Raw genomic sequence first — 14,181 nt, forward strand, 5'->3', positions numbered from 1 at the left:
AAATAAAATATTTTTTTTTAGTTTTTGTATATATTTTTTTAAATTTAAACTGATATCTTTTATGTGCAATATTTTTTATATATTAAAAATTAATATAATAAATTTTTTCAATGTGAAATTTAAACATAAAGGCGTAAAATAAAAAAAAAATAATTTATGAAAATATATTTTTTTTTTTGAGAATTGAGCACTTTTCAAATAAATTGTTAATTTTAATACTACGGATATGAAAAAATTATTTTAAAAAAATTATGCAAAATATTTAATATTAAATTTGGGCTATTTTCATTTTTTTTTTGTTTTTTTTGTTTTGCACAAATTAAATTATTTAGACGCTCAGCTTAATAAGTATTTTATTTAATTTTGAATAATAAAAAAAGACATTAAAATAAAAAAATGAATGGAAGCAATAAATATAAATTATAATTAAATAAATATTTGTACTAAAATATCAACTTTAAAAAATGTTTCCAATATTGTTTCCAATAATTAAAAAAAAAAAATAAATATCTCAACGTCTCAATATATCTATAATCAATTCATATACAATAATATAAAAAAATAAATAAATAATTAAACATAATCGCAAACAAAAATTTTCTGTGTCGCAAAACCTTAAGTAATTTTAAGTGCAGTATTCAATAAAATAAAGAATAATAATCCAAAAAAAAATTAATGAATTACTGGAAACAATTATAATAAATTTATTTTGATTAAAGAAATATAATATTAAATTAAATGATATTGAAACTAAATAAAAAAAAATATTTAATAAAAAAATATAAAAATGATAACTACATTTGTGAAACATATTTTGAAATAACTTTTTGAAAGAAATATAAATATTAAAAAAAATAAAAAAAACAAATTAAAATAAATTATTTAATAATACTTAATTGAAAATATTATTAAAATTAACGAAATAAGTAAAACGTATTTGGAAAACAAATTTTCTGAAGCTAAATAAATTATTATATTATTTAAAATAAAATTTTAATTGGAAAAAATTACAAAAGCGGCATTAATTACTACAACACTTTGAAAATATAAATGAAAGTTTTTTAAATCATATTTAAAAATTATTAAAAAAAACAAAATCTCAAAAAAAAAAAAAAATATTAAAAAAAAAATTTTAAACAATATAAAATATATACAAAAAATCTTTAAAAATTATTAAAAAAAAAAAAAACCAAATATGTCTCAAAATAAAAAAAATATTTAACTATAATAAAAAATAATATTTTTCCAAAAAAAAATTTTTTTTTCAATTTTTTTTAATTTAATTTTTTCAAAATTTTAAAATCTGTAAACCAGTGTCAACGCGCTTTAAAATCCCACTTTGCTATTATTGTTTCATTTACTTTGCACACTTGCTTTGCACAATTTTCTACACCGAATATGTGCTGTAAATAATTAAAAGTTCGCGCTCTTCCTTATCCATTTCAGCGCAGTATTTCTGCACTTTTTTTGCGTTTTCGCGTTTTTTCCCCTTTCCTTTGCTTCGCGCAAACAATCTGTGCGTAGCGCGTATAACTGAACAAGAAACTTTTAAATGCACTCTAGCATGAGTTCTGAGTAACTGCGGAGGAGGAGGAAGGGGGCTAACTGCACCTCCTGCTCAACCCACCGTCTGCTGTCGCACAGGCTGCTGTATGCCTGTCTGCCTGTTTTTTGTATGAAATAATGCGCCGTTTGACCCGTTGGCGATGCCATTTGCTGTGTATTGTTTGCAGTCGTTGTTGTTGTTGTTTTTGTTGCTATTTTTCTTTGTTGTTATTGTTGTTTTTTGTTTGTTGTTGCTGTGTGCGCCCGGTGACAATCACATTTTGTGCGCTTTTCGCAAACGACATTTCAGCGTCGTCAGTAAACAGATTAATGACAACAACAACAATAATAACAGTAACAACAAAGCGAAATGCAATGTATACAAACAACGGCCGTTGTACAGCATCCACCGCAAAAATTGCAATGCAAAAGCGTAGTGTATAAAACAACAATAATAAGCGGCGAACTGAGTAGAGAAGGCAAACTTGTTTTTTACTTAAAATTGCTATTTTTTGCAATAATATTTTTTAATTATTTTTCCCTTCAATATTTATTTGCTGCTTATCTCAGTCGCGCAAATTCATATTTTTTGTTGTCCTTATCGTTTATTTATACATTTTGTATACATAAGAATGTTGTTGAAGTCCAGCTTCTGCCGTTAGGCGCATTACATACATACTTTCAGGCCTTATCGGCCAATTTGTTGTTGTTAGTAATTATTTTGAATTGTTTTTTTTATTTTTTTGTATTTGTGCTTTATAATCTCTATTTTTTAATTTAATTTTTTTTTTTTTTAATTTCTTAAAAAATTTTATATTTTTTTATTTCAAATTTTTTTATTTTTTTTTTCATTTTGTTTTAAATATTTTTTTTTTATTTTCTTAAACTCTTTCCCTTCACTGTTCCAACTAATTTTTGCTTTATTTTGCTTTGCTCTTGTTGTTTTACTAATTTGTTTCGTTTCTTCATCACCGTCTGTTCGACGGCCTGTTGCTTTCCGTTTCCGTTCTGCGCCGCGTTCGCTTCGTTGACTGCACATTTCAATTTCTTTTGTTTATATCTGCCCTCTGGGCGACATTTAATATAATATTTTAGTCTCGAGCGATAATAACTGAGTCGTGCCGTGCAGCTTCTCAGGTTCCCCTGCGACCCAACAACATCAAGGAGTGGAGTGCTCTAATTAAATTTAAGCATATTAAAAATATTAAAATATGTTTGTGTGTGTTTGTTGTAAACAAAACGAAACGATTAGACGCGCTTTAAGTCGTGTTAGTGATAAGCGCAACTCGTATATTGTTATATGGATGTGTGTGATACAAAATTTAAATCGAACAATATTAAAGACATTACAAGATAAGCGCTTTTAAACCGTTGCTTACTATGACACATGCATTTATTGTTGTTATTCCCCAATTTTTAATTGAAAAAAAACGTAATAATTTATGTGTTTTTATGCATTGAAAATCGCTGTAACGCGCTGACTTCCCTTTTTGTCTGGTTTGTGTGCACTAATATCTGTGAAAAAATAAATTTTTCAATTAGTAATTCTCAGAAGCTTACCGTTATCGCTTCTGCTCCGTGCTAAATTGTGTTTATTTGAGATAGAACAGTTGGGCTCGAGTTGAGTAATGCTGCAGCAAGCCATATCAAATTTGAATTTAGTACCTAAGATCATTTGTATCGACCTCTGCTTTTTAGATTTCATTTTCCTGGAATAGAGTTGACACTCTTAATTAAATTCCATTATTTATGGTTTTTGCAAAATCCAGTAATAATTTTTATTGAGAATCGCTAATTGGCACAGCTTTGCCCTCTAAGGTCTTATGTTCCATCTAGGAACTTTTGGAAAATATATATGTATATATACAACTTCGTGATCTTAAAAACAATCAAGTGTTATCTGTGGTTATTTATGTTCAATTAAATAATAAATAATTGCAAATTTAACTCTTATCACAAAAATATTGTATATGATATGGCATTTGAGAGTATCATGTGACTATTTCAAACAAAATTTGCTCAGAATTTTCAGAAACACAATTTGATCTCATTGAAAACCTTCTTAATATTTACACCGACAATATTAAAAACAAACTATAGCTCCGTCAATATAATACTTGTAACTCCACTCTGCATACCATTCCCCTACGAAAACATGAACCATCAGTATTAGCTAATCCCTCATTATAGAAAATTTAATAAAATATTACGATCGCTTAGTTGAGTTTTAACCTTTTTCACTTTATGAGTTAACAATTGTGAAGCTCGTAAACCGAAATTTGGATCCTGTTCGGAAACTAAAATTAAATCTCCAAAATAAAAAGTTTATTTCAACTCCCTTAAAACATACATCTTTCCTTATTTCTCTACGTGAATAAAGCTCGCTTTGCCGATTGACAAAACTCATTCATTTCAGTTTTATTAATTATCTTTGTTCCACAACAGGTCTGACTCAGTAGCTTCATTTGATTGAGAAAATGTGAATCACTGGGTTAATAAACCCAGTATTCGAATGTGGAATTCACAATACACATAAGATTGGGTTAAAAATAATAATTTATTGAGAAAATGGTTTAATAATAATAATATTCACTTAAACGTCCGATGCTTCTTGTCCTTGAGATTTGAAACGTCGCCGGAAGTCAGGAATTCCAAATTAGGGAACACAGCGGTAGCTAGTGGTTAAGAAAAATGAAATGGTTCATCCGAATCCATTCGTATCCTTAAAATTATACCCAAATCTCTTAAAGCAAATTAAAATTATTTCTGAATACTTATATTTAGAGTCAGCTGTAATCTAAAATGTTTTATAAAGTATTTCGGAACTCAGAACATACGTACTTGTTCTACTCACTGCAATGAACGTTTACCTAACTAATTTTAAATTTCTGACTCTAATAATGAGTGTTAACAAATACAAAAGACGCTAACGAACTATTATGTATGGTCACATTCACTTTTCTGTTTTACTTAGTGAGTAAGACAGTTGTGCAAATAAACCTCGAGTTTATAAATAAACTGTCGGTATAATCAATTTCGGAGCGAAAAGTAGTGCCAGTAAAGCTCAATAATTTTACAAAAAAAAAAAAAAAATACAAAAAAATGGTTTAGAATTGAGGTTTTCTGCTTTGCTAGGTGTTGGATCAATATTTTTGCTGCATTGTTCCAGTTTTTGGGGTCTAAAACAGACTTGACTATGTCTATAAAAAATGGAGCGAGAGTTCGAGATTGGGATTTAAAAAAGCATATGATTATATAAGGTTATTTAAAGCTAAAGAAAATATTCAATTGTAATAACCACATTTTTTCATTCCTACTCTAATTCCACACCATAATTTTCAAACGGTTTATGTAATCTTCAATGTTGCTTCATGCAAAGAAGAAACAAAAAAAGTACAAAAATTGCCATTGACATACAATAAACAAATAATTGCTGATACTTATGTATATGTTTTACAATCAAATCATCATAAAATTCACACACCCCGTGAACAAAGAAACAACAGCAACAACCAGACTACGTGTAAATATAAATATGTCCACAAGTTGAATACAATGAATTTGTGGGTGTTTGAAAACAGATTAATTGCACACGAATGGCAAATGTACATACATGTTACATAAGTGGGTATATGTAACTTACGACATCAATAAAATAATAGCAAAAGCAAAAAGTGCTATAAAGTGTATAAATTCCACCAAGGAATTACTGCCCTACTGTCCACTCACATGTCTTTTATGCATTTCTAATGTGTCACACACACAGACAGTGTGTAAGTTCCAGGAAAAAGTTACAGCCACTCTCCAGTAGAATTGAGATCAGCAATTAGTTTATTGAATGTACAATTAGAAGACGCACTTGTCGCCGAAGGTTTAATTACTGTGGCAGCAGATGCCCTGTAGGACGTGAAGAGAACAAGTTGACACTTGACAGAAGTTGTTATAGTAAACTACTGCCAAAATAATGTTCTCTTGTCAAAAAAATATTGGGGAACGTCAATAATATAATTCTGATGAATGACTCTCACTCAATCTAATTATATTATCTTCCCTATTATATAAGTATATTCGATTAATGCCAGTTGTATGTTCGATTCGTCACTCTCTTAATTTTCCGTAATTGAGAATATGACTCCCGTTGAAGAAAAATTATCTTATTTAAATATAAATATAAATATGAGAGCAGCAGCTTAGGGAGTCTTTTTACTCCCTAAAACTTTTCTGTTTCTGTTTCAATTTCTGTTTCTGTTGCCTTTTATGTTTTTAATTTCGAAAAATTCCCTACCAGGTCACCATTTGCCACTGTCGTGTGTTCGTTTGCTCATAAAATATAATGATGTGTGAATGTGGCAAGCAAATGAAGAAGTCATAAAAATCTAATATGCGAACGAAGCGCACAAATCTCATCTTCGTAAGACCATACATATGTATGTCTGCATGTTCCGTAGCGCTTGTCCCCATCATTATTTTGATTGTTTTCGAGAGCATTTGTGTTGATTCCTAGACCCAAAGAAGTCATTAAACTGCGCTTCTTCTGCTCTGCTCTGCCTCTCACGCGGCATTAACATTTTAATGTGCTTCCTTTATTTGCCTTGCACTCTTTTGTTTTTAATTGCTTTGCATTGTTGTTGCTCTGCTTGGCTGCTGCTGCTCCACCAACCGGCTAGATTAAATTTAGAACAACGCTTTTTGGAGCACACTGTATGCTGTGTGCGAAGAAGCATGTCAGTAAGCTATTCAATCTTTCTTTCATTCTAATTTTATTTCTAAGAGCTGGAGCTATAATTTAATGCTGCTCGTAAAATTGCTGAATTCACTGGCATTTTTGTTTACTTACATCTATCTATGTACGAGTGTGTGTGTGTTGCTGTTGTTGTTTTAGTATTAAATACTCTGTTTGGTATGCAGTACATACTTGTGGCAGCAGCGTCAAATGTTGCATGGCACTGGGAGTTGTGCATAGTAACTGTTGTTGTTGACAGTGTTATTTGGGTCAAATTCTGATTCCAGAAAACAAACAAAACACAGACAATATTTAAATCCAGCATACATAAGTATACCTGCAGGCGGCAGTCGTCATTGAGATGAGTACTCACTGTTGGAAAGTAAAATTGAGTGAGTCATGTGATTATCTGGGAGATGCTTGGCTTGCAGGTTACTTACTACAGATCTGGGTGGATAATTTAAAATTATGGTGAACTGAGATATAAACATTTTAGGGACCTACAATACAAATCTATGTGAAATTAGAGAATTGGTGATATTATAAGTATTTTTGAGCTGAGAATCATCCAGACATCATATACTAGAGCGGCTGGTTGCCTTGTTCCTAAGAAACACTTTTTGAGTGAATCTGACCACAAGAAGGCACTCTTAAGCCTTTTAAAGGTTTGTATTGTTTTTTGGTTCAGAATTGTTTTTAACTTTTATCCCGTTATCCAATTAACGGTACTCAACAAGATCTAGTAAATCCCTCGAAATTTTGGATGATTTTGACCCCAGCTACTATCTTTCTATGCAAAAGGTTTTAGGGAATTTTTTCATCTCACATATATACTATCGCATATGCCCTTTCAAGACTTGGAGTGTATCTCAGTTGTAAGTGTTGAACTTAGGATGACTAAAAATCGCTTCTCCGTGAGCTAGCTGTAGTATACTACATATTAGTTTTTGGATCCAACGATGTAGATGTAAATAACATCAACGAACCTACAAATAACTTAAGCCTACTAGAGAACGTCTATTTTCTGTTTTCATATTTCAAACCTAGTCTCAGTACTATCTCAGATACATTTTCACCAAGTGTCCAGACTCTATACACAGTTTGTAGATAACTGTTTACACTGAAGACCTTCAGAGAAGAACAGGATACAGATTACTTAAAGAAAACTTCGTTTTTGCTTGTAGTTTGCGTGCATTCTCAGACAGAGTATTGAAAAATGTCCAGTAATTGTTCCGAGCTTAGATCATATCAATAACTTACACTGAAGAACTCTAGGGAGGGACCTCCAGGCTATAGATGACTTAAAGAAAAACTAATTTTGTTTCCGATCCTTAGTTCTTTCTCAACCAGAATATGATAAATTATTTCGTATTTGTTGAACAGGCCTTACAAGATCTTCAGATAGTTGGTTTAAACCCTTCCGCTATATACCGTAAGATAGTGATCGGAGTCCCCATAGACTTATATTTACTTTAAAATTGTTTTCAGCCGATGTTAGTCTCAGCCCCAGATGAGTTCAAAACATTGAAGTTGTCCTGTTATGATAGTTGGTTTGAAGATAATCTTCCAAGAACAGCCTATTCAGTGGTACTGCTAGACTTAAAGAACGTTTTAGTATACAAAACTTCCAAAGAAGTCTTATTTTAGTATCTGCATATGTATGCAGCAGCTCAACAGGTATGAAAGTAACAAACAAAACAAGCAATGAAGTTCCACATTCAAAACTGGTCATTGGCTTAGGGCGTACAATGCGCCTGCGCTGTCTGCTGACCAAGTTGAAATGAAGTTGAACTGAAGTGAAATGAACGCAGTTCAGTGTTGACTTGGGCTTGGCTTGGCTTGGCTTGGCTTGGCCCTCGCTGTTTGTCGTTTACTGCGGAAGTAATTTAACATTTTACAAGAGCAGAGGAAAGCGCTGGAGTCACAAACACTATACTACATACGAGTACATACGTATGTTTACCAATTCAGTGCGCGGAATGCTTTAGTGTTGCCATGTTTCGGTATTTCCTCTTTACCACACTTCTTTCTCTGTTTGCTTCAAGTATGAACTCGAAAAGTGCCAACTTTAATTTGTTTTACCCACTTCACTTATTGTTTGGTAAATATTTTTTTTCTTGCTGCACAATGGATAACCAGTGGAAAATTCACGCATGACAATGAATTATGTACGCTTGTATGAATGTTTTTCTGTTTGTGGGTGTGTGTGTGTCTAAATAAATGAGTTGCGCATTTTCAAGCGGCTTTTACTGTAAAAACTTGGCTCGATTTGTGACTTTTGCACCGCATAGCGGAATACAAACAATGTGAGGAAGCAACAAATGTGCGAAAAGCAGCTTAAATCGTATTGCGCATAACAAACAGTTATACAGTACAGTTGTTTATACTTTTTGTTGTTGTTGTTTTTTATTATAATAACAATATATTTTTCTGTTTCAGTCTGGCTTCAAACTCTTTTGTTGGTGAAACCCAAGCGTGTTTCCAGTTCTTTCTTCTCCCTTTCTTTCTTTCTCTCTGCTTTTTTTCTATTTTTTCTCGGCTTTTTTGCCGAAATTTTCGCTTTAATTCCATTTCACACCGTTACTTCGCGAGCGACATTCACTTTTTCCTCTACATTTCGTCACACGCACGCGAGTTGTGGGTGGGTGTATGTTTACGAGCGCTGTGACCGAGTTGTTTGAGCCAATTACCATCCCATGTGTCAGGGCTGTGGGACCATTTTCGTGTAAAATGCCAGCGATGCGTGTTAATTTTGCGCTACGCATTGTGTCACACAGCCACGCTCACGCACCAAAATGTCAGCGCATTTGATTGCTGCGACTCTTTTTCGTCAAGCGATCTTTGGGTCTTACCACTCTTAAGCGCTCGCTTATATGTTTGCACCTCCCTATATATGTACATATGTATATATGGGAAAAAAATCTTAATTACTTTTTAATTGCATAATATTTATGCATGTTTAATGCGTCAATGGCTGATGTGGGTGTTGTTGCTATTGTTAGTCGACATTTTTTCATCATTTCTATTGTTGTTGTAGCATTGTTCATGTAAAAGTTGATCTACTTACGCGCTGAAGCGGCATTTAACAGCGATTTACATATTCATTTGTTACGAGCTTTTTGCTACCACATTTTGTTGGTGTTGTTGTAAATACTTTTTATGTTGTTGTAGTGACTTTTTATAACTTTTTTTTCGTATATGTTAATACCCGACAAATGCTTGGTACGCCTGTATTTCCGTGTTATGAACGTTGTACACTGCGATTACAATTGTCCAGCCCGTGAGACTTGTAAGCAGTTGTGTATGGCTTTTTTGCTCTGCTTCCCCGTTCTCAATCCGTTATTTGATAACGTTTCGTTAGAATTCTAGAAAACTATAGGCTATAAATTTCTACATTTATCTACACAGGCGAGGGTTTCAAAAAAAAAATCTGTAAATAATAATTTATGTATATTTTTCAACAGGTCTTTAACCGTACCCGCTTTGATTTCACGCTCTCCCTCTCATTCTTATCACGAACTGACAGTTCAGTGCATTGTCATTTCTCCGACAAACGGTTTCCACATGTACACAAGTATAATCATAACGATTAAGAGTATTTGTTGGTAATATTCCCTAATTATATAGCTGCGCTGTTTAAATAGACCCTGTAGGAAATTTTTGAAAATTAATAAATTGCAGAATTTTTTGTATTACTTTACACGAAGTATTAGAAAACACTTGAAATGTTAAGTGGAGGTAGTAGAAAGGGACAATCAGCTGTTTGACTACACTTTTCATTTATAATTTTCCAGAAAAAAAAATTTAAAAAAATATAAAAAAAAATTTAATATTTTTCATGTGCTTCACATTGCCATTTTAACTTCAACCGTTCAACCTAACCCTTTTGCGAAATATATCAAGTTTTTAACAAAAAAAAATTATCAAAAATCCATTCGCTTTTCCTAGAGGGTTTGTGTTTTGAATACATTGATGTGATTTTTACAAAAACCCCAACACATAAAGCACGTATAGTAATAGTTAACGTAAAAATGCAATATTATATGCCCGGTTATATGTAGTTTTATATGTAAAGAAGTGGGGAATATTAATTACAAAATTGTGTACTTTGAAAATTCATTGGAATTTCCGTTTTTCGTAGAAACAACTGTCAGCGTATTTAGCGTTTAAAACGGTTCTCATTTGATTTGCATTTCGAAAAAGCTTGGCGAAATCAAAATTGAACAAAAATATTAGGTTGGCATATATCTTCCTTTCGCTTTTTTGCTCTTTAATCAATGCTTTATAAAAAGTATCGTTCGATGATCTGTTTCCATTTAAACCAACTTCATAATACCACCCTCGTAGAAGCCCTCCTCCTTATTTGCGAAAAACTCGGATAGCCACTTTTCACAAGCCTCTTTTGAGTTCAATTTTACACCACCAAGGGCGTACCCCATCGACAGGAAGGTGGTAATCATTTGGCGCTTTGTCCGGGATATGGTGGATGCGATAAAACCTCCCATCCGAGCTCCCGTAGCTTCTGACGAGTCATCAACGAAGTGTGTGGTCTGGCGATGTCCTGGTGGAACACTACACCCTTCCTGTTGGCTAACTCTGGACGCTTCTAGTCGATCGCCTGCTTCAAGCGGTCCAGTTGTTCGCTATAGATGATAGAATTAAGCGTCTGGGCGAATGGGAGCAGCTCATAGTGGATCCAATCCCACCAAACACACAGCAAAACCTTCCTGGCCGTCAATCCCGGCTTGGCCACTGTTGGGACGATTCACCGGCCTTCGACCACGACCGTTTTCGCTTGATATTGTCGTAAGTAATCCATTTTTCGTCGCCAATTACCATCGGCTTCAAAAATGGGTCGAGTTCGTTCCGTTTCAGCAGCATATCGCAGGCATTGATTCGGTCCGTGCGTCAAATCATGCGGCACCCAAACATCATGCTTTTTTGTGTATCCAGTCTGCTGCAGATGGTTTAAAATAGTTTGGTGACTAACTCCCATCTTCCTTTTTTGTAGGTTATATCAAGACCTTTCACAGATGTATTGTACTGCCATCTGGCAACCATCGCGCACTGTAGTGCTTTATACATAGCCGCGAAATTCAAAAGACAAAAAGCCGGAAGGTAGATATTTGCCAACCAAATATTATCGAAATATTTCCTTAAGAACTTCAAGAAGTTTCCCAAAAGCTCCCAACACTGGCGTTCCCCATTTTGTGGAAAAATATGGTTTGTAAAGTGGTGTACAGTGTAATTATTAGTGGTTTTAATAAAGAAAAAATACGTTTGAAAGCTATCACGAAAAAAAATATTTTTACTCTCTTCGAAGACAATCTACCGATGAAGAGAGCTTCGAGTCTCTAGAACTATTATTAAAGTTTTTTCTTTGACTGAAAGAAAAAGTATGAAAATCTGATGATTTGAACGGAATAAAACTATACGGACAATCGATTTAACTGAAGGACTCTCTGCACATAACCTCACTTTCAATAAAAGCTTAAAATTAATTTTAGTTAGGAAGCATATCTTGATACATTTCTTTGGTTATCTTCACTTAAATTTACATTTTTATACCCAAATAGTTACTAATTTAAACGAATCAATAAAATTCTCTACACCCAATGGCTGTCAAATAAAGTCAAAGTGTACTTCATATGAAATCCTACATATACAAGTTGTGTAATTACATCCATTTATTACTGTAACATTCAACATTTACATACAAGTTTATTTATTTATTTATTTGTGTATTCTTATCATTAAGTTGTCTTCTCTGCTTTTTACAGCTTTCATCGCATGAGGTCAAATATTTGATGTGCTTCCCAGAATACAGCAAACAAAACAAATAAACAGCAGATTACACAAAGCGATAACCCAAATTCATTTGCTTTGGGAAATTGCTGATGATGCTGTTGTGTAAAATCCCAAATTATCATTAAAGAAAAATAAAATTAATTTACATACTCAACGGAGAGACAGAGAAAGTACCCGAAACAGAAGAGTTCTGGGTGTAATCTACAGCTGAGGATTACATATGTATTTGTATAAGATGTAGAAATTAGTGCAGTGAAATCAATTCTAACGAAGGAAGTGAAACAAATTCAGGTGAGTTTCGTAAAAAGTTTAATTTTTTTTTAAATATGCCGTTACAAGGAAAACAAAAAGTTTAAATTAAAAGAAAATAAAAAAATATATTAAAAGCTTTAGAATCACAAAAAGCTCTATGAAAGCTTCTCCTAAAAGCCTCTTAAGTGCTCAGAATTGACTTTGCCTTGTCGATTTGTAGGTTGGTCCATCTCCGGGATAGTATTCAATTAAAATTAAAAGCTCTAGAATTGTATCAAAAGCTCAAAAGCTCTGTGAAAGTTTCCAAAAGTCTCCAAAGCGCACAGCATTGACTCAAAATTGTCAGATTTGCCCATTTTTCACACAAAATCAATAGAAGATAAATAAAATAAAATAGAATAGAAGAGAATCCTACCAACTAAGTGTTCTTCTCAAGCTCTACTTGTATTAAAAATTTTGTTATTTTCAATAAGAATGCTCAGTATAAACTCTTTACAGCTCTTCTAGCAACATAAATTTTAAAATACTTGCAACACAAAAAGGAATTTCTCGCAAATTTTTCAACTCCTTCACCCCATTGACACTAATGAAACGAAGCAACATTATTCATATTTGCTGTCAAAAAAAAAAGTAAATCTAACGAAAAGTTGAAATCTTTACAAAACTTTCTGTGCAACTTAAGGGGCGAACACATGTTAAGTTCAACAGTGTAACATATGATTTGCGCCACAACCCCTAAACGTAGACAACGGACTACCTTCCGCCGAAGCTGAAACCCATGTGCTTGGGTTCCCACAATTCATATTTTCATGTGGGAAAAAAGCGAATTTTCCTTATGTAAAGCGTTTTACACCTTACATACACCGCGCTCTTCACACTCTATGCTTCTTCACGCTCATGCTTCGTCTCCTTCACTCCACTGCTCCGCTTGCTTGCCAACCAGCTGCTTGCATCCGCGCAAGCCATAACTCAGGCATCGCAAAACGTTGCAAGATTAATGGCACCTCAGCTTGAAACTATTTAGTTGCGACCGTCGTCGTTACACTTGTACGACTGCATCTGCGGCCATTCACCATTCACTCCATCAAAGGTGTATGCACGTGCGTATCTGGTCTATATCTTGGTCTATGCATATGCGGTGTGTTGCACCTTCCCTCCACTGTTATTGTAATCATGCGTTTTGTTTTCCATTTTATTGAGTTATAAATTAAGTTATATCATATTCAAAAGGGGAAACACGCTTTCAAACAATCATACATACATATATAGTCTCACACATCCACTCTTGGTTTTGTGTGTTGCTCGCGTGTGACTACCTGCTGCACGACGCTACCTTTGCTATAGTTTTGTTGTTGTTCAATGCGTTCATGCAGTCAAATGAGCAGCAAACACTCATAGACCCATATATACATATATATGTATTTATATATCAACAAATGGTCACAGATAATTGTAATTTTACTTCTCATGGTAGCTCATAGCCAAAAGCAGTGGCTCAAACCTTGATAAGTGAAAGTGTAACAATTATTATTATTATTATGTTTTAGTCTCTTTTTTTATTATTACAAAGTCGTTGTTTATATGTACATATGTATGCATATATCTACTGTAAGTCTATAATGAGTCTTTAACTCACTGCTATATAATTCAAGGGTTTATAGCTCTATTTATTCGGTTTTTATATGCACATACATACCAACAAATTTATAATTACAGCAACTTATGTAAATTTAAATGAAATGCTCTGTGTGTATAAAAACCTAAATGCAGTGAAATTGTAATGTTTATTGCATATGTTTTGCCAACAACCTACTTCAAGGCAATTAAATCTGAAGAAAGTGATTTTTTTATAA

General features: G+C 33.1%; 2 long non-coding RNA genes across 2 annotated transcripts in view; one reads left to right on the forward strand and one right to left on the reverse strand.

Moving 5' to 3' along the window:
• The window catches only part of LOC105220699 (uncharacterized), a 46,065-nt gene that overhangs the window by 1,543 nt on the left and 30,341 nt on the right, over positions 1-14,181 (forward strand). The window contains exon 2 of the long non-coding RNA XR_008471068.1: positions 12,049-12,367. This is a non-coding gene — a long non-coding RNA (uncharacterized LOC105220699). The remainder of the gene's footprint in view (positions 1-12,048; positions 12,368-14,181) is intronic.
• On the reverse strand, positions 1,206-9,937 carry LOC128921767 (uncharacterized). The gene is made up of 3 exons (XR_008471069.1): positions 9,336-9,937; positions 3,106-3,254; positions 1,206-2,721 (listed from the first exon to the last, which is right to left on the reverse strand). It is a non-coding gene; the product is annotated as an uncharacterized LOC128921767 (long non-coding RNA).

Source organism: Zeugodacus cucurbitae, chromosome 2 (assembly GCF_028554725.1).
Source record: "Zeugodacus cucurbitae isolate PBARC_wt_2022May chromosome 2, idZeuCucr1.2, whole genome shotgun sequence".
NCBI classification, from domain to species: domain Eukaryota; kingdom Metazoa; phylum Arthropoda; class Insecta; order Diptera; family Tephritidae; genus Zeugodacus; species Zeugodacus cucurbitae.